Here is a 23,635-nt window from a genome sequence, read left to right on the forward strand (position 1 = left end):
GAGAGAATGTGTGCTATTATAAGACACTGTGCGCATAGCGGGGTAGATGCGACAGGCTTTAGGACATTATCAATATAGAAGGGACGCTACGGTGGAGCAATTGCCGGCAGACAAAGCAAGGCTAACCCCACTTGAAGCATTCAACACACTTTTGCCGCGGCACACTTTCCGCTCACAACTTCCATTAGTGGCGTCCCTCTTTCCACAAACCGCGCTTTCTCAACACCGCCTAGAGCACGCAGAAAGTCCCCTAGCGGCCTCCTCTCTGAAGCCATTGCAAGGAGAGGATAGTCACGGTTGCGTAGAACAGAAAGGAAGCAACCGATGTGAGCAAGCCAGCACATGCCTCGCCGCGAAATGCAGTTGCGAGCCAGCCGTCTCTTGTGCGTCCCCCCTCTAATTGGTGCGGCTGGTACGGACATCGTCGTGACAGAGATATCAGGGTTAGGGTCACTAATAGCTGCCACTGTCAAAACTCCTATGTTGTCACGTCTACAACGATCTCCACATAAAAGAGCCCCTGCAGCCGCCCTACAAACGAACCGCGTGACAGAAATCTGCACGTGTTAGAATTTTGATCTCAAGTTTTAACGCGAATTTTGTTCCAATTCGAAATGCTAAAACGCCATTTCAAGAAATGTTGCAAATTGATCGAGTTGGGTTGCATTTAACATGAAAGAGTTCAGCAGACGAGAGCGCAAGAAGGAAGACACGACACGAGCGCTCGTGTTAGCCTCCTTGTGCCTTCGCATTCTGGACTGCATGCCTGATGAACATGAAGTTGCCGTACGAGGGGCAGGAAAATTCAGACGCCATCGGCACACTTAGGCATGAGTGTGGCACGACATCCAACATATGACAAGATGGCGGATCTATGTATGCCTGTCTCAGTCGGCGAAGAACATCTGGTTATGTGCATGCAACGAATAAGAGAAGTTTTTGAGGCGAGTTCCTTATCCGCTGTGTCAAGATGCTTTTCACTAAGAGCTATACGTGTCTTGATAACTATATTCCCAAAGTTCGTCGTACCAATACTATCAAAACACTGCTGGTAATTCTGGCCGAATATGTGGGGTTCTCTACGACTTCTCTTGCAACAACTTTACGACGTTGTTACGACAATTGGCGAGTGTTGGGCGAGAAAAGTTCTGCGTATGACCCAATGCACTATCGGCCAAAGAGGAAAAGCGACTGCGACTCAGGCAACCGGAGCTGCTGCGGGGAAGCATCTCCGCGCTTTGCTCTCGACCCGCGCGCTCACGCCGAGTGCCCCGAGTGACTCGAACCTTCGCACTCACTCTCGAGCAGGGGCTTGTCACCTTTTATAAATTTCTAGACCGGTCGCTCTCGTGCTCACGTTCGCGACGAAGGTATTCGGGCATGGCCATTAATCGAGTACATGGCGCTGCCGCACAGTAGCGGACGGCCGCAGGGCATCAAACCACGGCGCTGTGAAGGAACGAAGAACCGCTCTGTTCTTTGTTGGCGATTAATGTTCTCTTCATGGTACATATTTTAGGCAATACGGCGCAATATGCCGCAACGGCGTCTACCGTGACGTGCGCTTTTTCACGCTGGAGAGATAAGTTATAGGGGCGGCGAGGTTTGCTGCTCATCTGTGGAAATTGCTGTTCCGGCACCGTCTCCGGCAGTAGGGGTGATATTCATTGCAGCGAGTCCTCTGAAAACTGCTTCGATTGGCTACTATGATATGTAGTCGGTTATATTTACAGGCATATTCCTGAAAGTTTATTCATGGAAACAGAAAACAATGGCATTCAACGGCATGAAAGGGTCCTCAGTGTGATGAAAAGTTTCCGTAGACTGCGAAAACTTGGCTGAATTCACGCTGGCGGCAGATTTCACGCAAAAGGACACCTTCGATAAAAAGCGGACGATGCGCCTTCTCTCCTCGATCGGCCCCCAGGTGGAATTCTTGCCAATTAACAAAATAAATGCGAACCAAAGCTTTCGTGGTATGGCAGTGTTCAATGGCAGGGCGTATCTATATCTGCATAGCAGAGCTCACCACAAAGCGCTTAGTCTAAACCGGCCTAAAGAATAAAAAGGAACAATTGAACCCAGGTTGCCCATTGTACGTTTGTGGTCTAGAAAACATTTCAAAACGAGCCTGGTCGAATTGGCTTCGTTGCATCTCAAGAATTCTACCTCGGGGCCTGATCGAAGAGAGAAGGCGCACCGTCTGACTGTATCGAAGGTGCCCTTGAACGTGAAATATGTCGCTGCACCAGGAAGAGCAGAACATCGTCGGTGAGTCGCATTATTGAAGCTTACAGGGATGAAGATGGATACGATGGATACTCAGTGCAGTGGGCGGTCAAGGCTTACAACATTGGAAGAGGACGAATTGATCTTTGCTGCCGCGGTTGGCGACCCCTTTCTGAACGCCAGAAAGATCCGCGACGCACTGGACCTCAGTTGCTGCTGCGGGACTGTCAGGAGCAGATTGCGAGAGGCGGACTTCATGCACTGCGTTGCCGCTCAGAAGCAGCGCCCGACAACAAAGCAGAAGGAAGAGCGATTGAACTTGGCCCGAACTTTCGAGCGGTGATCAGCAGAGGAGAGGCGGGAAGCAATTTTCCTGGACGATTCTACTTCCCAGACAACCGAGTCCACACTAGGACGAACAACAGCGTGTGTGGCGCCCGTTGAACAGCAGGTAACAGAAATCGCGGGTAAAGTTTAATTTGTCAGAGCTAAAATATAAAGATGGTTTGCAACGCGTCGTAGTCATAAGAATGCAATGCAGCCTCGTTTTCACCTTATTCTTGGCATAGGTGCGATATTGAATGCCAAGTGTTTCATATGCGCGTATTGCATATCAGTGTGGGTTGAGTGTTCAAATTTTGTGTAATTTGAGCCTCCATCTTTGTATTCTTTCTGCAGCTGACTGGGGTTGTTCCACGCTTTTGGACACGACTTGTGGTAATGCTTGATTTTTCATATTTCCAGGTATATCACCGGCTATACCCAGCCGCTGCTCGATCGGTGTCTGGCACGCCGTTAGCCGCAACCGCCTAAGCCAACTCGTGCTGATCGAGGGCTCATTAACCGGAACGAGGTAGTGTGAAGTCCTCACCGAGCACCTGATTCCGACGTCCTGAAAGGGCCGTTCCAGGATGGCTTCTACCTGCTCCAGCCAGACCGCAGGCCCGTGTACAGAGCACGCGCTGTGAGCGCCCTTTTGGAGCGCTTCACCGTACCCGAGCTGCCGTGGCTGCCTAACAGGGCTAAACCTCAACCAGACCGAAGACATGCGCGGAATGCTGAAGAAGACGATTGCCTCACGATGCCTTTGCGGTGGTACAGCTGTGGCATGTCGTGCAGGAAGAGTGGGAAGCGATACGCGGGCCAGTGGCGGCGCTCTATGACTCGACGCCAAGCCGAGTCGGCAAAGTCGTCGCAGTCGGCGGCAGCTATTCATAGCACTGAGGGCCATCTCATGCCGTTCAATGCCATTGTTATCTGGTTACGTGAATAAAGGTTCTGGAATGTCTCTAACATTTTCCGATTCGTCTTAATAAGAATAATAATTGGTTTTTTGGGGAAAGGAAATGGCAAAGTATCTGTCTCATATATCGTTGGACACCTGAACCGCGCCGTAAGGAAAGGGATAAAGGAGGGAGTGAAAGAAGAAAGAGGTGGCCGTAGTGGAGGGCTCCGGAAAAAATTTATACCACCTGAGGAACTTAAACGTGCACTGACATCGCACAGCACACGGGAACCTTAGAGTTTTTCCTCCGTAAAAACGCAGCCGCCGCGTCTTCTTCCCAATCATCATTTCCTGACGGTATGCCTGTAAACAAAAGTATTAAGTGACTACATGTAGTAGTAGTAGCCAAGTAAAGCAGTTTTCGGAGGACTCGTTGTATCGAATATTAAGCCCACTGCCGGAGACGATGTCGGAAAAGCAGTTTCGACACAGAAGCAGCGCCCTCAGCAAACCTCGCCTGCTTTGTAACTTACCGCTCTGGAGTGAAAAAACCGCATGTTACGGTAGCTGCCGTTGTGGCGTACTGCACTTTTTTGCGTAAAATCTAGCAGTGGTGGACGCTGGCGACAAGCACTAACATGGAATGTGAGGCGAACATAAGTCGCCAACAAGAAAGAACGGGTCTTTATTCCTTCATTGCGCCGCGGTTTGATGCTCTGCGGCCGTCCACTACAGCGCGACAGCGCAATGTGCTCGATTAGCGGCGATGCACGATTCTTTTCAACGCGAATGTCAGCAGCAGATAAACCGAACGCTGTGCTGGAAATTTATCATACGTAAAAAGCATCCTCGCGAGGGTGAGGGCGAATTTCGGCGTCACTCGGGGCACTCTCAGCGTGAGCGCGTGGAGCGAGATGGCAGCGCCGCTGTGCTGCCCCGCAGTCGTTCCGGCTGCCTGAGCCGGGGTTCGTTTACTTCTTTCGCCGACAGTACACCCCTAGAAGGCACGAATATGTTCACGAATATGCACAGACTACGGGCAACAAAACGTTCGGGAAACTAAGCGCATTACTTCACGTCTACACAAAATACAAGTTGGAAACGCCGCTGAGTCACTCACAGTTCTGGATGATGGGGTTATGCGTCGTTAGGTCCGATCGTTGACAAGTGGCACCGGACGCGAAGCGAAGTGCACATGCCGAGCCGAATGCCAGACGAGATCGAGCGGAAAGCTGGCAGAGCCCGACCTGAAGCCGTTGTGAAGAGAACCGGCTAGCAACAACACTTGTCGGTATATAGCCTGGGCAACCGGTGATTCAGAGGTGGGTTCGAACTAAAAGTAGCGCTTTGACGAGATTGACTCGAGCTGGCATTGCACGACGATGATGCTGTGGTGATGACCTGGCACCGCTTAGTGGTCCACGATATTTGGCCACGAAAGACGGCGCGCACTTGTGGGGATGCTTTGCGTTATGGTGTCTTCGGCGCCCACGGTTACTCGGGGCACCTGACGAGCGCAAACATGCGACGTCATCAGCGCAGCTACCTAGCAGACGTTCAAGCTACAGACACTTCCCTGATATGCGTGCAGCTCACTTCGAAGACATGACTAATAATGTCCTTTTGCCGTCGGTAAAAACGCTTATACGCAGACCGGGTGTGCAAACGTGAGTCGCCATCGGTGGTAGCGATGGTGGTAGCGGCGGTGGTAGCGACGGTGGTAGCGAGCGGCAGCGAAGGCATGCTGGAATGGGACGACACCACATAGGCCATGACAAATCGACAAAAAAGCGGCGGGAAATGCACGAGACAAGGCGCTAAGCGAGCGGTGAGGAAAGGTTCTGCCATCGCCCTCAGCCGCTTCTTTATGGGCGAAGTCTGGGATTCATTTTTTTGTGACAAAATTGGCATTCACAGGTTTTAGCAACAGGTTTTAGCAACACAGGTTTTAGCAACACGCTGTCTCGCCATTCTCATCCATATTGCTAATGTTTTTCGGGCAGGGAGTCTTTGATGGCCTTAACCGTTTTCCTTTTGCCGCACTGACTTTGAAGTCGCACATACAAAGTACTTCTGATTTATTACTGGAAAATGTAATAATCTACCGTGCGGCTGTAATCACCAGAGTGAGCGTCTCGAATGTTTAATATCAACTTAGCCTTACGTGTGTTTGTCGAGCGTGCACTTAACTTGCGTCGGGACCTACGCTGGACCTTATATTAGGCCTAAGAAAAGAGTTACCTGTTAACTGGGCGCGGAAGAGGGCCCCACTGAGACTAAGGGAAACCGTGCCAACCTTCCTTAGCCTTTCATTGTGCCTGGCACTCCTAGTAGTGTAGGTAATCTTATGCCTGTGCCATTGCATGCAGTCTTATCAACGCGAGTGGTAGGAGCCTGCAGGACTCATAGTTTGGCAAACATTTCCAGTCACTATTAAAGACCGCATTTCGCTCTTTTCGTTTTTGGTTTCGCAGTCAAGAATTCTATGCGTCTCTGCTCTGAACATTCTGGCAGCCGTATTAGGGGCATGCATGCATGTCAGACTGAACGAGAACAGGGCAAGTGGTGGAGCTGTTTGGAGCCCAAAACAAGTACGATGAACTTTCTCGGACACCACGCATTAAACACGTTTTCATCATTATACAGGACGGTTTCTATTCGATAGGCTGTGTCGTCCCGAGCTTCCACAGCTTGGCCGACAATCTCAGACTGGCTGTCCCTCGGCTGGTCGTTACTATCTTGTTCTCCAATCTATGACGGACGAACGCCACGTCACGTCAAACTTCTTGCTGCTGGACGGGAACAGCAAGGCAAGAACCAAAGTATCGGCAGCGGTGCTGCAGTATTCCGATTAAAAGGATAAGAAGAGATATATTGAGACTATGAGAGGCAATCATGATTATTGCAGTGCCAACAAAAGGGCGTTGAGGACGTTTTCCTCTCTGGCTGGCTCCTCTGCGGGTGCCTAAGATAGCAAGCATCTCCTCAAAATTAACGGTGCTCTCTTGAGAGGTGCAGCGCCTGTGTTCGATCACTGGTATCGGCGACAGCGGGACATCACCCGAACTCACGCCAACTCAGAAATAAGCACTCGAAAGCAATACATGTTTCCTTCCTTCTCGAATCCCCTTGTTTCGCACGCTATAGCTTTATTTTTCTTTCTCACTTGGCTTCCATATAGCTTCTGTGAGTTGTGTGCAAGCTTACTGCGCTCGTACAGCCATCCCTTTGTCCTCGTATACGCCATACCCTGGTTTAGTTATTTGGCCTGCGATGTATAGCAGAACTCCGCTTAGATTGCTTTTTGAGCATCTTTGTTTTTTGCTTCTCTCCTGAGATGTTCTAATCACTCCTGAGAAGCTCTCAGATTGGAAGTGAGAGATGAAGCTACTGCACCGGATCTAGCTAGAGAATAAAAAAGAAAAGTACAGCCAAACGATAGAAAACGTTAATCTCTAGGGAGATTGGAATCTATTTTTATCTAAAGCACAGGTTGTCATTTCCTTGTTTGCTTGTGTAGGTGCGCACGTGTTCAAACGTTTCTGCCGTGTTGTCTGATCCCAAGCAGCACAGGTAATCGGCCCAATATTAGAAATTAATGGCTTTGCTCTGGCTCTTTGTAGGACCAGCCTTTGCCGATATATTTCCAATATTGCGCCGACTCTCTGTGCTGTTTGGGATTTAGGCCAGACTTAAAAAGGAAGCATAAACGCCGCAGTAAATATGCCTCCAAAAGACATTAGGCTAGCACACAAGAACATCTTTCGCTGCGTCTGAGATGCCCATTCTGCCTCAGGGTACAACATGGATGGGGAGGTGGGCTCGGCGAATTGTCGGCTAATGCACTGTATTGAAGGCACATTTGAGTTGCACTTCAGGAATAGCCTCTCAAGATATCACCAGTTGTTTTGTAGTGTCAAAGGGAAAAACTTTCCTGCAGAAGGTAACATGCTCGGGCACGATGCTATAAAAGGGAAGCGGCAAAACATCACGAAACATTGTGCCAGAGCAGTACCTACGTGCAACAGTGGCGTAGACACGGCTAAATAAAACTTTGCTTTGGTGACATAACGTTCAGTTTGAGAAGAGCATCTTCATGCGCTATAACATGCGGAACCTCTGTCGGCATGGAACGCTCCTTTGTGGTTATAAATACCTAAACGTAACCTTAAATAAACACCTAGGGGTAATCCTGTGCGAACATTAAACGTAGAATGCGCATATGACTAACATCCTGTCATCAGCTAACAGGACCGTTGGAGTCTTTAAACATCATTTGTGCCACGCATCGCCAGAGGTGCAACTTCTCGCATACAACTCCCTTGTTCGAAAAACAAAAACAATATCTATCTCCCATCTAGAACCCTAAATAAATTTATCTGAAAATTCTGTAGAGTCAGCACAGAATCGAGATGCTAGACTCATTCACGTTATCCATACAAGGTCAGCACGTCATCTTTAAAAGCAATGTCCGCGGTCTAACACATCTTGCTTGTCGTCGTCGAGTCGCCAGTAAGTCCTTGTCTCATAAGTTTTTTTACAGCTCACTTCGTATTCCGCCGTACAGCAGCCCTCCGGCACGCATTTCAATTGGTCACACATTTACAAGTTTCTCGCCCACGTACTCGTGCACTCTAAAGACCAATACACCTATGTGGGAGTAAAAAGGGTGCAAGTTATCCTCTGGCACGCTCCCTTTCATAAAAAAGAGTGTGCTAGCAGAGAGCTTACTCCCTTTTCACTCTTTTCTGTGTAGAGTGTACTACAAAGTTTGCTGTATCATTCATTCCTCGCTTAGCCAGAGACTGAACGCCCCCCCCCCCCACACACATATACAGACAAGACCTCACTGCAACCACTGCGCATCGACATTTTCCAAACGTATAACTGCCATATTTAACTAGTAATATTTTTACATAAGCTAGTTTATACCAATACAAGCCCCTTATGCAACAGCCCCAAAATGGTTTTTTTAAGATAATAAAGTGATGTGATATGATTGTGTGCCTAGTGCAGTGAGTATAAATCAATGTGTGCGTGTTTATAGAAGTACCATTATGTGCTTAAACTGCAATGTGGAAGAGCTCAGAGTCATGATTGTGTTGATAGTCTAGTGATGTGTGAATGTGGACAAAGAACAGTGACTGTGTATGAAGAGAAAGGGCTGAAGAGAGCCATTACGGCTATTGCTTCATACCGTTAAAGTCAGCGCTTAGGTGTCTTCTTAATTTTTGTTTTTATAAGTGGTCGATAACACACACTTTGTAAGCATTTTCATGTTTCTCCGGCAGGCAAAAACAGATCTGTTGTGGAGGAATTTAAATTTGAAATTTTTTTCCGGCACTAGATTATACCTCATGACTTCTCGCGACCCTGACTATGATAATGACTGACAATGACACTGTCCCTTTGATCGCTGCCTTGACGAGCATCGCTGTGCTGAACAGCATTCGGAATCCGTGAATTAAAGAATGCTGAAGCACCGCAGCGTACTTGTGTATTGGTCAGTGATGCTGATACCTGTAATCCAGAAATCAACAGCTTCCATTGAGAGTATAACATCTGTGTTTTTAGAATGCTGTAATCTATCGATATTTTCGATGATCACTGGCGCTATTTGCTACTTCGTTTCGCATCTTTTATCTTCGTCAAAAGTCATCATTAGTTAACATAGTGTATGAGATGTGTGTCAATTTCTCATCTTAATCATCCTAAAAGCTGGTAAGAATGGCTTTCAAAGGTGTTGTCTAAGGCAGGCTATAGGCCTCTTGCGCGGTAGTTTGAGGTATTGTGGCGGCGCGCCTGGTGGCGGCAAAAGAAGTTGGCTGGGTAGTACCGGGCTCGGTAGTAGCGAGCGTTGGCTGTGGCGTAGCACGTTACACGTTTTACGCCGATTCACGCTTTTTTCTGCTTTGTCGCGAGTGTCGAGAGACTCGCCGCTTCTCACAAACCACTCTGTGAGCCGGCTGTTACGTAGTTTTCCGAAAACAGACGCTCCGTGCGCCGTAGGACAAAATGCTGAAAGCAGAAGGAATCGGGGACGCCGATCCGCCTGTGAGGCCTAGCGCAACCTCGAAGCGCCGTCACCGTCGTTACTGCTGCGTCATAGGATACCACGAGCAAGAAGGTATGACTCCGGGCATCTAACTCTACCGTTGCCCTTCGAGGCCTCACGACGTGGAGCGGCGGGCGCGCTGGATAACTGTAGTTCGACGCACTAGGTAAGCAGAACTTTCGTGCCATGCTAGCTACCCCGCTGGCATTGAGGTTAGTTTTACTATCTATGTTGCTGAAATTTGTTCTCTTCTACACATTCAGTCCCAACGGCAAGACGCGGGAGCCAGTGCCGAACTCAAGCATATGCAGTCTCCACTTCGTCGGCAACGAGAAAATAAGGCCGAATAAAATACGTGCTGACAGCGTGAAGATTCACAGCAGGCTGTTTGTTTATTTTTTTAGACACTTGCAAAAGTAAACGAAGGAAGGAAGGGCAGAGGCATCGAGAGAGAGAGAGACGAAAGCGCAGATCGGCTAGACGTCTTGAGGCTGCAACGCAGAGATGTCATTGGTTTATGGTTTGGTTTATGGGGGTTTAATGTCCCAAAGCGACTCAGGCTATGAGAGATGCCGTAGTGAAGGGCTCCGGAGATTTCGACCACCTGGGGTTCATTAACGTGCACTGACATCGCACAGCACACGGGCCTCTAGAATTTCGCCTCCATTGAAATTCGACCGCCGCGGCCGGGATCGAACCCGCGTCTTTCGGGCCGGGCAGAGATGTGAGGAGCCTCCCAAGACTGATGAGCGAAACAGGTCCGCGAGGCGCATGTCAAGTGACCGAACATACCACGGACGCCGCGGCGCCAGCGTGCGGCGTCCCCCCTCCACAATGTCAAGCCAGCACGTTAAGGCCGCGCAACAACACAGTATTGATGACAGCCCACCGATATATTCCAACGGTGTCATTAAAGACTAAAAGAATACATTGAAGCGAACAGCGCGCGAGATCGCGCTGCAGCGCGATTCGGGTGTTACTGCGGGTTCATATGCACTGCATCAGCTATTTTCCAGTTGCTAAAGCGACAGTCGATCTTAACTACAAGGCAGGCATGGCTACTTGTTTAGCGGCATGCAGTCCACAAAACTGCAGGAGGCCGGCCGTTGCGAGGCATATGCTGTTAACAGACACCGCTGCCGGCGCGGCACGTACCGGTGTGCACTTAAGCGGCACTGTGGCGATATTGTCTGCTTATCACTGCTGCGAAATCGTTTGTTGGAAGCACTTCATCGTTATGGTGTGCCTCAATCTAGCAACGTGCAAATCTTAACTGAAGTTCAACTTCGTACTCGACTCGTTTCACTTGAGACTGACACCGCGCTGAAACAACGCCGCTTATTTCTTGTACGGCGTGAACGTACTCTGCGTTGCACAATTTCCTGTCTTTACGCAGCATGCTATCCCTGAAATAAATTTCATTGCGCGATATTCGTTGCACGCAGTGATGCAACACAACTGCACACGTACTGAATACTGCACACGTGCTTTCCGAACAGACGCCCGCGCTTTGTACTACCGAGCGAAGGGCAAAGGGCGCTCTTTAGCGACCCCTGGGCAATGCAAGAAGCCTTTCTGTTGCGTGCATAGAAGCGATGTATGTAAGTATGCAGCTGCACCTAATGCTTTATATCTAGGGATAATAAGTTCGTTCATGCCTTAATTCTTTTTTGAAATCTGCAAGAGACAACCGGGATGACTGATTAGAGGAAGATTGAAAACAGAGTGATAAACCTCCCTCCTTGAAAGTGGCTTTTCTGCAAGCTTCTGCACGCATATTTACACTATTCCAGATATTGGAGTATCAGTAGAAGGGAAGGATATCCCGAAGGTAGGAGAGATAAGGGTCCTCGGCCTGGCTTTACAGACTAACGGCTTCAATGGGAAACCATCAAACAGCTAGAGGGCCATGTGGTGCAGACGCTGAATCTCATCAATGGAGTAGTGAGCAAAGGACGAGGGGTGAAAGAAAAGAACCTGATGGGGCTAGTGCAGGCCTTTGTATTCAGCAGGACCGTGTACGCGACGCCGTATTTGTACCTAAAGATGGCTGAGAAAGCCAAGATAGATGCGTTCATACAGATGAGTAAAGCGAGCGCTGGGTAGAACCTGGGTGTGCGTCCACCGAGAAACTATTGTCACTCTGTGTGCACAACACTTGGTCGGCAGTGGCAGAAGCGGTGCGCGTACTCAGATACAGAGGCTCAGAGGCACAAAAACAGGCCGGGCGATACTGGACAGAGTTGGGATAGTGCCTAGCGGGGTTGTGTTGAGTTTAGTGGCGCATAAGCAACTAAGGCTCTCATGCGCCAAGCACAAGGTATAAGAAATTGTTTTCTGTAGATTTTTACAAAGGTATAAAAAATATGTCGGTGTAGAAAGCCTAAAGGTTATACCCTTCTGCCCAGCATTGAGAAAAAAACAAGGTTCACAAATGGCCAATATTAAAGGTTTCAAAGAAGGCTGGGTAGCCTCATCAGCAGTCCTTGGCTGGGCAAGGACTGGAGGCCCCTAACCAATCAAGATAAAAAAGACCTCAAAACCTCAGCCCTTTTCTCAGCAATGAGAAGGTGGCTGAGGTACATCAGGCAAAGTACTGGGTCATGTTTTACATATTTTAGAGAACACCAGCTTCTGTTAAAATCTAAAAACGCAGGACATGTCCACCATTGCATTTTCACTTAAGAGCAGTGATGGATGAAATGGGATGCATCGGTTATAAAATGAAGAGAAGTACTTTTTCCCTGGCTTTTCCATTTCGAACATGAAATTAAAATGTGACTGACTGTAAGTTCATATCCACATGCACAAACTAGATTGTCTTCTTTTCTTAGCAGAAAGTTATGTGTAATTTGTGTGGCCTATACGGAGACGGCAGATAATGACTTTCTTGAACGTTTCTGGTGCACACGTGACTTCCATTCACCTAGAACTGGTTTTATTAAATGTAGCTTGTTATTTACTTCGCTGTTCTAAGTGGACTGCCAAGTTTTCCTTGCCTTACAATGTAGTAATTTCATACATTCTTTAGAGGGCAAATTTACATTTTTTTGTTTGCTTGCCACAAGCTTGAGCAGCGCACAAATCTGCTCTTTCGTTGCCTTTTTTGCCGACATGACTTGGCACCCAGCACAGTCTTAAGTTTTGCCCTTCAGCTAAGGCTGCTGTGATGTTGTGTATGAGTTCGCCGAGCAACGGAGTTGTTGCATTTCTAGAATGAAGGGCTGTGAGCACACATAGCGACTCGGTGTAAATAATACTGCTGCCGAGGTTCTCATTTAGTATCTTTGCCTAGCGGGGGATCCCCACCAAAGATGAATTTGGACAGGAACGTCAGGAAGAAGTTGGTAATACTACCGTTACCGAGGAACATGCACCCTGAACACGATGAGGTTAGGAGAGAAAAGAAATCGGGCGCCGTCAGCCGATGCTACAACAACAAGCAACCTAAACTGGTGCCGTACATAGATGCGGGGTGAGGGCGAGACCGTAGGGCGGTCTCCGGGGTAGCGGACGGACAAGGGGAAGCGGTTACGACTGCAACAATCATAACCAGAGCGGCCGAGGAGGCGCAAGAAGTTGTAATAGCGCTGGCTTGCGTGAGCACGGAAGCAACATTTATAATAAGCGATAGTTTAATGGCTATCCTAAATTTCAGTACGAGCATGATTCCGCCCCTTTCGGCGAAAATTATATCACAGCAGAGAATTGCGAGAGCAATCAAGTTAATCTGGATGCCGGCACATGCCTCCGTCCCTGGCGACGAGGCGTCATACGAGCTAGCCCGAGGTATCTACAGCCGGACTGGTGCGGGGCCCCTAGACCAAGGGAGCGGAGAGCGCATGGTAAAATTAGGAGAGATCGCACCACACTACAGACTAGAGCGCAGGCTGGCAACACCGCCAGACGCGCCGCTGGATAATAAAGAGGCAATAGCCTGAACGCGACTTCAAATCGATACATACCCCAATCCAGTTCTCGTGCACGCAATGTTCCCGGAGATAAGATCGGATCAGTTTCATGACTGCGGCGAGAGGGGGTCCCTCGTGCACATTGTCTGGAAATGCTCTCTTTCCTCGGGAAGGGCACAGAATATTGACAGCAAAGAAGCCTGGGAAGCCCTGCTGCGCAAACACCTGGCAGAAACCAGCAGAACCCAGCAGAAACTCGCCCGACTAGCTGAGGAGGCCGCCGAGGAACAAGATATCCCGGCCAGCATCCAAGGTGGTGTTTCTCCCTTACATTCCTCGGCCGGCGGCCGAGGGTGTTGGGGCGCGCACCTTCTCTGTTGGACAATAAAAGATTGTTCTCTTTTTCTCCCTCTGCTCTTCTGTGTTGCTTTCTTAGGGCACGAAAACGGTGACAACGTATCCTGGTGCGCACTTCCGATGCGGTACACAATCCATCGTATGATCTGTTGTGTAAAGCAGAAAATGACGCACTTATTTACCTTGATTTTAAACGGGGCAAAAAATGGACTGAACATGAAAGGAAACGTCTGGACGAAGGCCCATATATTGTACCCACAAAACGAACGCGAAGATATATATGTGCTATCGCAATGAATGAAACGCGAAGAAAAGAATCGAGGTAGTAACAAAAAAACAGCACATTAGCACCTGGAGAGAAAATACAGGTGAGGTTGGTTAACACTTTTAACAGGAGTCTTCGCGCCTTCGAAGTTAAATCAATCTGAGACAGTATAAGATTCCCCAGGCTGAGCGGTTCTTATTTTTTCTGGTCAGTGCTGAATTATATTGTTTGCATTAATTTCTTGCTGACATGACAGTACTTGTCGTGGGTACAATAAACCTTGGAAAGTGGTTTTTCGGCCTGGTCAAAAACCGAAAATTGAAAATTGCTTTTTTTTTTCTTTTTTAGGGCGCTCGACTACTGATCCGGAGTTCCCGGGTTCGAACCCGACCGCGGCGGCTGCGTTTTTATGGAGGAAAAACGCTAAGGCGCCCGTGTGCTGTGCGATGTCAGTGCACGTTAAAGATCCCCAGGTGGTCGAAATTATTCCGGAGCCCTCCACTACGGCACCTCTTCTTCCTTTCTTCTTTCACTCCCTCCTTTATCCCTTCCCTTACGGCGCGGTTCAGGTGTCCAACGATATATGAGACAGATACTGCGCCATTTCCTTTCCCCAAAAACCAATTATTATAATTGCTTTTGCAGGAAAGGAAATGGCGCAGTAAATGTGTCACATAACAGTGGAAACCCTAACCGCGACTTGGAGTATAGCCATCTAAATTTTGAGTGCGCGTTTTCTGGTTTGTAATGATGAGTTAGGGATTATTGTACATTAATTACCACCTGGTATTCTCCTACGGCCGCTAAATAATTATAATCGAATTTCTTTCTCGTGCTCTTTAGCTTTCGGCTTCAACAGCTGAATGAAGACTTTGACGTGAATGTGTACTTACAGGTCACGTGAGACATGAAAAAACGGCAATATAATCGCTGCTTCCTCACTCGTCATTCCGGCCGTTGAGGAAGGCTGGTTTCAGCGCTGCAGTAAATTAAAACGATGAAGTAGCGATTGTATGGACGTTTTTCCATGCATCACATGAAATAAAAGTACTCTTTGACGTCACAGCCATCATTCAGCTGTGGAAATTGAAACCCAAACAGCACGACAGAAAAATTTTCATTATAAATTATTTAGCGGTCGCAGGCGAATATCAAATCGTGATTCATGCGTAGTATTGTCTTCCGCGTCATTATAGGTAAGAAAACATGCCACCAAGATTAGGTGTCTATACTCCTTTACGGAAAGGGAAGAAGGTAGACGTGAAAGATGAAAGAGAGAAAGAAATTTCATGGTGGAAAAAAAAAACTGAAAATTTAAACTTGGTTTTAGGGGAAATGAAATGGCGCAGTATCTGTCTCACATATCGGCGGACACCTGAACCGCGCCGTAAGGAAATGAATAAAGGAGGGAGTGAATGAAGAAAGGAAGAAAGAGGTGTCGTAGTGGAGGGATCCGGATTAATCTCGACCACCAGGCGACCTTTAATGTGCACTGACATCGCACAGCACGCGGGCTCCTTTGCGTTTCGCCTCCATCGAAACGCAGCCGCCGCGGTTGTATCGGAACCCGGGAACTCCGGAGCAGTAGCCGAGCGCCCTAACCACTGAGCCACCACGGCGGGTCCCGGTAAACCAAAATACTTAGAACGGTACATTAGCGGAGGAAAGAGCGTACTGATTAAATCTTTTGATTGGGAGTTTGTGCACAAGTACACAACAGGGGATGGAGTTCACGGTGGGAGACACAAAAAGGCGAGAAGAACGGCAAGCAGCGCAGAAGACGGCCAGTCCAACCGAAGCGATCTCCTGCAGCGCGGCGGCGCTTTGTTTTTTATCGGCGTTTTGTCAGTGATCTGCCTATGCGGCATCAAGCGCGGCCGTCATGGTTCGCTACAACCCCGGTAACGAAGAGGAGCCAGCCTGGCGACCTACGTCGGGGACAAGAGGAGCGGGTAGTAGTAGATCTTCAAGCGGCTGACGTGGACAGTTCCTCGACCGCGGTGGTGCAATTCCAAAGAGGGGTTGAGCGGCTCCACGATGTAATTCACTGGCGACGTTTGCTGGACGACGCAATAAGAGCCGTGGTATTCTGTCGGGAATTTTGACGACAATCCTGGTGGTGTGCCTGGAACCCAGGGCCAAACTAGGAATGCAACGGGAAGTACGTTTTGCCTGTGCGGGATTGGGATTCCGAGGTAAAACAGCGCGCCAACTGGCGGCATTCTTCTGCATGCTTTGCGACTTCGGAGAGGGGCGTTCACTGGGAGGCGTCAGGTGTATATGGCAAGATGCTGTCCATCGTGGACGACGGCTCACGCCCACACACCAGGAAGGAAGGGGTAAAGCCGGTGGTTGACCACGTGGCGGTGCTGTAAGCGTACGTCACGAAAGGAAGGACGGCGTCCCTGTTGGTCTGGCCTGCTTCGACGTACATCGTGAGCATGTCTCCGAGAGTACGACTGAAGCCGTCGGTCGGCCCGTTAGTTTGAGGATGGTAGGTAGTCGTGGTCCGATGTACGATGCGACATTCGGTAAGCGGAACTTCAACAATGTGAGAAAAGAATACGCGGCCTCTGTCACTTAGCAGCCCGCGCGGCGCGCCGTGGCGAAGAAAAAAATGATGCAGCAGGAACAAAGCAACTTCGCGCGTAGTAGCAGCAGAAAGAGAGGCTGTCTCGGCATACCGGGTGAGGTGGTCGACGGCGACGATAATCCAGTGGTTCCCAGAGACGTACATGAAAGCAGGCCGTAAAGGTCAACGCCAACGCGATCAAAAGGACGTGCTGGGAAAGGAAGTGGTTGCAAAGGGCCGGTCATACAGCGGGGAGCGCATGTCTTCCGCCGCTTACATGCGATGCAAGATCGGACGTATTTTCGAATATAGGCGTACATGCCGCGCCAATTGTAGCGCAGTAAAATTCTTTTGAATGTTTCCAGCGCACCAGTGCACGCACACTGAGGGTCGACGTGGTAATATGCGGAAATGTTCGATCGTAAATAGCGGGGAATCGCGAAAAGCCACCGCCGACCATCAGTCATGCAGTTGCGGCGGTAGAGGAGGCCGTCCCGGAGAGCAGAGAGCAGCGCTTGACGCCGAAATATTCTAGAAGGCGCAACGTTTGGAGATGAAGGCACGGCGCCAATGAGGGACGCAATCCACGGATCTTTCCGCTGTTCCGCAGGCATATCAGCAATAGTAAGAGACGAAAATACACGATCTGTCGCCGAGGAGCAGGCAGCGTCGCTGGGAAGGGGGGACCGAGACAAAGCATCGGCGTCCATGTGCTTATGGCCAGAGCGGTAGATGAGACGGATGTCAAACTCTTGAAGGCGAAGAGCCCATCGAAAAAGGCGACCGGATGGATCTTTAATAGACAATAACCAGCAGAGCGGATGGTTGTCCGTGACGACGTCAAACTGGCGACCGTACAGGTAAGGTTGGAATTTCGTTAGCGCCCATACAATAGCTAAACATTCCTTCTCATTAACGGAGTAGGATTCAGCTTTGGTGAGCACTCGACTCACGTACGCAACTACGTATTCTTCAAACCCAAATTTTCGCTGAGCCAAGCGAGCTCCGAGGCCAACGCCACTCGCATCCGTATGGACCTCTGAATATAGGTGCTGTTGGGTCATAGTGCCGAAGTATTGGCGTTGAAGTCAAAAGATAGCGCAGGGTAGTGAACGCTTCGTCGCACTCGGCCGACCAGCCAGACATGTCATTGTTTCCGCCAAGTACTGTCGTCAAGTGGTGGTGGTGAAAAGCATTTATTTAGCTATATATACAGAGAACTGCTCGGGGAGAGGCCCCTAGTGGGTCTCGCCCCTTACAATACAAGGCGGAGGCCCTCATTCTGGGACCCCGCTGGTCCTGATCGCTGCGCAGGTCCGCCGAACGAGGGTCTGCTATGCCTATAGTTCCTGGCAGCCGAGCTGAGCCGCCTCCCAGTCCTCTAGGGTAGGAAAAAGAGTGATTGGGGGAGAGAAGAATTTTTCCTGCATACCCAAACCATGTGAAAGGTGTCGGCCACCTCCCCACAGAATGAGCAACGGCCGTCAAATGAAGAATCAAAGTGCTTGAGAACCGCCGGGCACAGCAGGATGTTTGTAAAGAGCCTAAAGAGAGTTCGTTCGCCAGCTTTGCCCAGTCCCTTCAGAGGAACCGAGTAGCGCCGGTGTTCGGCACGATAGGGCTCAGTAATATCTTTCAAAAAAAGAAGAGGGCTGTGATCTGGGTTAAGGTCCTCGCAAGGAACGCCTGGTTCCCGGTAAGTGAGTGCGCAGGCTGTCTCATGGGCGACTTCGTTACCTGACTTGTTGAGCTGGAACGTTGAACTCGAAGAGGCCGTCTGGTTTAACAAATATTGTCTTTTCTCTGTCAGGTGTATCCATCGGTACTTGCCAGTAGACGGAACGTAGGTCAAGGGAAGAAAAGTACTCAGTGCCTTGGAGGCAATCAAGAGCGTCGTCGATGCGGAGAAGAGGGTAATTGTCTTTGTGGGTAATTTTTTTGAGGTGGCGGTAATCAACACAAAATCGGGCTGAACGATCTTTCTTCTTTACAAGTACCACCAGCGAATACCAAGGGCTGCGAGACGGACGGATGACGCCGTGCACGTTGCAGCGTGTCCTCAAGTTGATCGCTAATCACGCGGCGCTATGCCGCCGACACACGATATGGCCTCTGCCGAAAAGGCGGGTGAGCACCAGTCTCAATGCGATGAGCGACGGTGGAAGTCCGGCCTAGAGGAGTGTGGGCGACGTCGAAAGCGGAGCGAAACGTGTGTAGAAGGCCTAGGAGCTGCGTCATGTGGGCGGAAGGAAGAGTGTCGCCGATGGCAGCTTGGAAGGCGGCGTCGGGCAACAGATCAGGTGCTGAATCGGAATGAATAACGTTGATGGAGGAACTGCGGGAGGTCACGGGGGCATCCAGATCAGAGAGAAGGTGGGAAGGTTGAATTGACTCAGGAGACTAGAGGGCCGGGAGACGCATTGTAGATAAGTATTTTCGTGAGACCTCCGTGAACATCGAGAAGAGGAGACGACAGCGGCAGGATTTTGCGGTGGACAAAAGAAGCAGACGGCGTAAATAAAACGGTGACGGCCGGCGTGGCCGCACACGAGAGGGATACAAGCGCTGAAGCTTCAGGAGTGATTTGGACGTCTTCAGTGACGGTGAACTTCGGCGGACACACGAAATGGAGGTCGTCGGCCAGTTTTTTGTACAATGCAGAAAATTCTACCTCAGCGCGGGCGAAACCGATCACGGCGTTATTTTTTGACAGGAAGTCCCACCCGAGAATCAGGTCGTGGGAACAAGACGGCAATACCAAGAATTCGACACTACAAAATGTCAGCGATGACAACCCGCACTGTGCATGTGGCCAAAGGTGCGATCCTTTCTTTTTAACACTTTCGAAAGCGCGGCTACAGGGGACACCAAGAGAAAGAAAACGAAGGACAAGCGCTTGTCCTTCGTTTTCTTCCTCTTGGTGTCCCCTGTAGCCGCGCTTTCGAAAGTTTTAAAATGATGTACCAACTCGCTCAATTGTCCGTGTTGATCCTTTCTGCGGTTGCAGTGCGAAGCGACAAACCAGAAAATGGCGTCGTCACTTTCCGTAGGCGACGGCACAGTCTCTCATCAATCACTGACACAGCAGCACCCGCGTTGACAAGCACGGACACAGACAGACCGTCGACAGACACCACGAGAATGTTCGTGGGAGAACGATGAGGCCTTGAACTGTTCTAAGAGCACGCAGTTCTTGCCTCTGGAACTGCGGAACTTAGTTTCGCTCGTCAGCGGATGTAGGGTGAGGGCGCATAGGTGACAATGAACGGCGATGTGGGGACGGGTATCGACGGGTCGTGTACGGACGCTGGTCGGTGGCGTAGGGCTTTCGGATGTAGAGCATAACGGAGCAGCTGCGATGAGCAGGCACAAGGCACAACTGCTGGAGGGGCGACCATGCGGCGACGACAGAGGCGGACCACATGTTCGGGGGAACCACACGAAAAGCATATAGAACGATTGTCTCATGGGCGCCAAAGGTTGTAATGTGGCGAAGAGGAGGATGAAGTGGAGCCGCTGGCGGGGTGACAGGTACCGGGCGCCGGAAAGGATGACTGGGTGGAAACGCCACCGGCCGAGGCCGCGCAGCCACGGCTGCGTACGTCATGGGCGCCTCCACAGGCGTGGAGGGGCTATAATGTGCCGCGGCGCCAGCTTACGTCAAAGGAGGGGCGGAGGGAACTTCAGGTAGAGTAGAAAGAGCTTCGGCGACTTGTTCTCGAATGACGCGCTGTAGCCAAGTCACAAGAGGAGAGACAGCGTCAGAACTCGGGTGGACGAAAGAGAGCTGTCAAGCAACTTCTTCGCTAACAAACTGATGTATCTGGGGCAGCAATGGCGAGTGGTCAGAGTCAGGCGTTAGAGCCGCCAGAGGCTCCGAGTGCGAGAGTGGATAGCAAGTGAGAAGATAGCGCTTGCGTAGTTCGTCGTAGGTCTGGCATTGGGCAATGACGTCGACGATGGTTGCTGAATTTTTGGCCAGAAGCATCTGGAACGCGTCGTTATCAATGCCCTTCAGGATGTGGTAGATCTTGGCGCGCTCCGGACTAAAGACAAGCCCTGCAAGACCTCAAGACAGACGCCAACATAGTGATCCTCCCAGCGGACAAGGGCAACACAACAGTCGTTCTGGACAGACGGGACTACGAAGACAAAATATCCGCCTTACTCAGCAGTCAAGAATATGTAAAATTGAAGAAGGACCCCATAACCACTACCCAAGCAAGGCTAAAGAAAACATTGAAAGAAGTATTCGAAAAACACCCCACCTTTCGAAACCTCTACCTTCAGTTATTAAGCACCAACGGATCGGCTCCAGCATTCTACGGCCTGCCCAAAGTCCACAAACCGGGGATCCCTTTGCGCCCGATTGTCGACTTCCGGTGTTTCCCTCTTCGCTCGTTGTCAGGACACCTTCACAAACTAATATCCCCAATCGCAGGAAAAACAGCGACCTATATCCATCATTCCAGTAACTACATCGAACTGGTGTACCAAGCCACCCTTGAGGCCGACGAATGCCTTGTCTCCTTCGACGTGGTGTCCCTTTTCACAAACATCCCCGTGAAGCTTGCGGTGGCCGCTACCCGTGACGCCCTACAACGCGACGACACACTCAGCGCACGAACCCCGCTAAGTGTAAATGATGAGTGCCGCTTCCTGGAGTTGTGCCTATCAAACACATACTTCTCGTCAAACGGAGAATTTTACCCACAAGTGAAAGGAACAGCAAATCGCGCATCCATCTCTGTCGTCATGGCCAATTAAAAAATGGAACACGTCGAACAACGAGCCCTCAACTCATTCCACCCGAAACCAAAGATTTTCCTCAGGTATGTCGACGACTGCTTCGCGGTCATCAAAAAATCTGAGACTCAAAATTTCCTTCGTCATTTAAACTCCGTAGAACCTCACATTCAGTTCACGCTAGAGGTGGAACAAGAAAACTCCCTGCCGTTTTTGGACGTCCTCGTGTCCCGAAACGACAATACCCTTCAATTCTCCGTATACCGCAAACCAACCCACTCAGGCCGGTATCTCCACTTCTCTTCGAACCACCCGACAGTCCATAAAGCATCAGTGGTGAAGACGCTGTTCAGAAGAGTTGAGACACACTGCAGCACAGAACTTGACAGAAAAAAAGAACAACGCACGATATTCAAAGAACTCGTTATGAACGGCTACCCAAAAGACTTTATTCAAAAAACCATTCGACGTCAAAAACACAACATTCGTCAAGAAATCAACGCGTGAAGACCAACGCCACCACCAAAATACGTCTCTTTACCTAGTGTCGAAGATGTCAGCGAAACCATCGCCCGAATCCTGAAAAAATCGGGTCTCCATGTTGCGCACAAGCCCACAAACACTGTTGCGCTTTGCCTACCTGTTCCCAAAGACCAGCCACCGAGAGAAAGAGCCCAAAGCATTGTCTACCAAATTCCATGCGCGGACTGCGACGCAAGCTACATCGGCGAAACCAAAAATTTCAAAGAAAGAATTCGGCAACATAAGAACGACGTCCACAAATTCGCAAGAGAGCACAATCCAGTAGCCGAACATACCGAGGACTCCGACCGTAGAATCAACTTTGAAGAAACCCGCATCCTCGGAACCGAAACAAATTACCAGAAGAGGCTCCTTCTGGAATCCTGACATATCCAAACCACCCCGAACAATATCAACCGCACAAAAGGAAACCTGCCCCCAGTATATGCCCAGGCACTTCGCTCTTCAACGCAACGAAAAAAAGTCGCCATTCAGCACCTCCCTGCAGTGCGCCAGCGTGACTAACAGCCTAAACCCCCCTCCTCCTCCCCCGCGCCTTTCGCGACACAGCTGTTGTTCTTTTCACCCCCCCCTCCCCTCCACTCCATACTTAAAAGACGCTAGCTACTGCCCTCAGTCGCCCCTGATGAAGGAGCCGAGTAGGCTTCGGAACGTTGGGTTAAAGTTTTGGTTAGAGATGTGCAGTTTATTATAAGTCCGGCATCGAAGCATTCACACGCTTGCACAGGTCCACCACATCCTCAATAAAACTGGTGAAATTTTTACCAAGCAGCTGCGCGCGAGCACGCACGCGTTTCCCAGCGCGTAGCTTGCGCTCTGAAGGCCGGCCGAAGACGTCGGCAAGATTCCGCCTGAAGACGCACCACGATTTGATGTCAGCCTCGTGGTTGGGGTACCACAGATTTGCGACGTCCGTGATATAGAATATGACGTTTATGGTGAGCGGTGGGACTGGCAGAAGCCGGCACTTGCGCGAGCATGTCGTGTCCGAAAGTAAGGACAAGGCGGGCTTAAACAAAGTGGGTTTGGTTTATTAGATCGCTGCCACTGGGACACACGTCTTCTGCGTATCGATCCCACAGCCCGCTTACGGTGTCAGCTGACGTTTCTTCTTATGGTCTAGGGGTGGCCCCCATAGAAGAGATGTCGGAACAACGCCTACCTGCCGCATACGCCACCTGGTGCCTCTCCGAAACCGAACAGCGCTATGCGCAGAATTAAAAAGAGGCCCTGGAAACCACGTGGGCCGGTGAGCATTTCCCTTTATATCTCCTTGGATTGATTTTTCATGTCGAAACAGACAATAAGCTCTTGGTGCCATTACTGTCGTCGAATCGACTGGATGAACTTTCTCCACGCTTGCAGCGCCTGCGAGTGAGACTACTGGAGTATGACTACACAATCTCCATCACACACCAGGCAAGGAGATCCACACAGCTGATATCTTGTCTCGCAGACCATTAGCAGACAGGGACGCCAATCATCCAAAAAGTCTCAATATAGCAGTCCTAGATTATGAATTACTCACGATAAAACTATTTCCGGTATCCGCCGACATGCTTGAAAGGATCAAGACAGCGCAGGACCAGGACCCCACGATAGCTACAGTCAAAAGCTTGTGTTCGACGACCCGGTCTAAAGGAGTGCCACTGCCATATCCAGTACAGCAGTGCGTCACTGTTACTCACAAACTTTCGCGTGTGCGAGGCCTACTCCTCAAGGGAAACCGCAT

The sequence above is a fragment of the Amblyomma americanum genome, chromosome 6 (genome assembly GCF_052857255.1).
Source record: "Amblyomma americanum isolate KBUSLIRL-KWMA chromosome 6, ASM5285725v1, whole genome shotgun sequence".
NCBI classification, from domain to species: domain Eukaryota; kingdom Metazoa; phylum Arthropoda; class Arachnida; order Ixodida; family Ixodidae; genus Amblyomma; species Amblyomma americanum.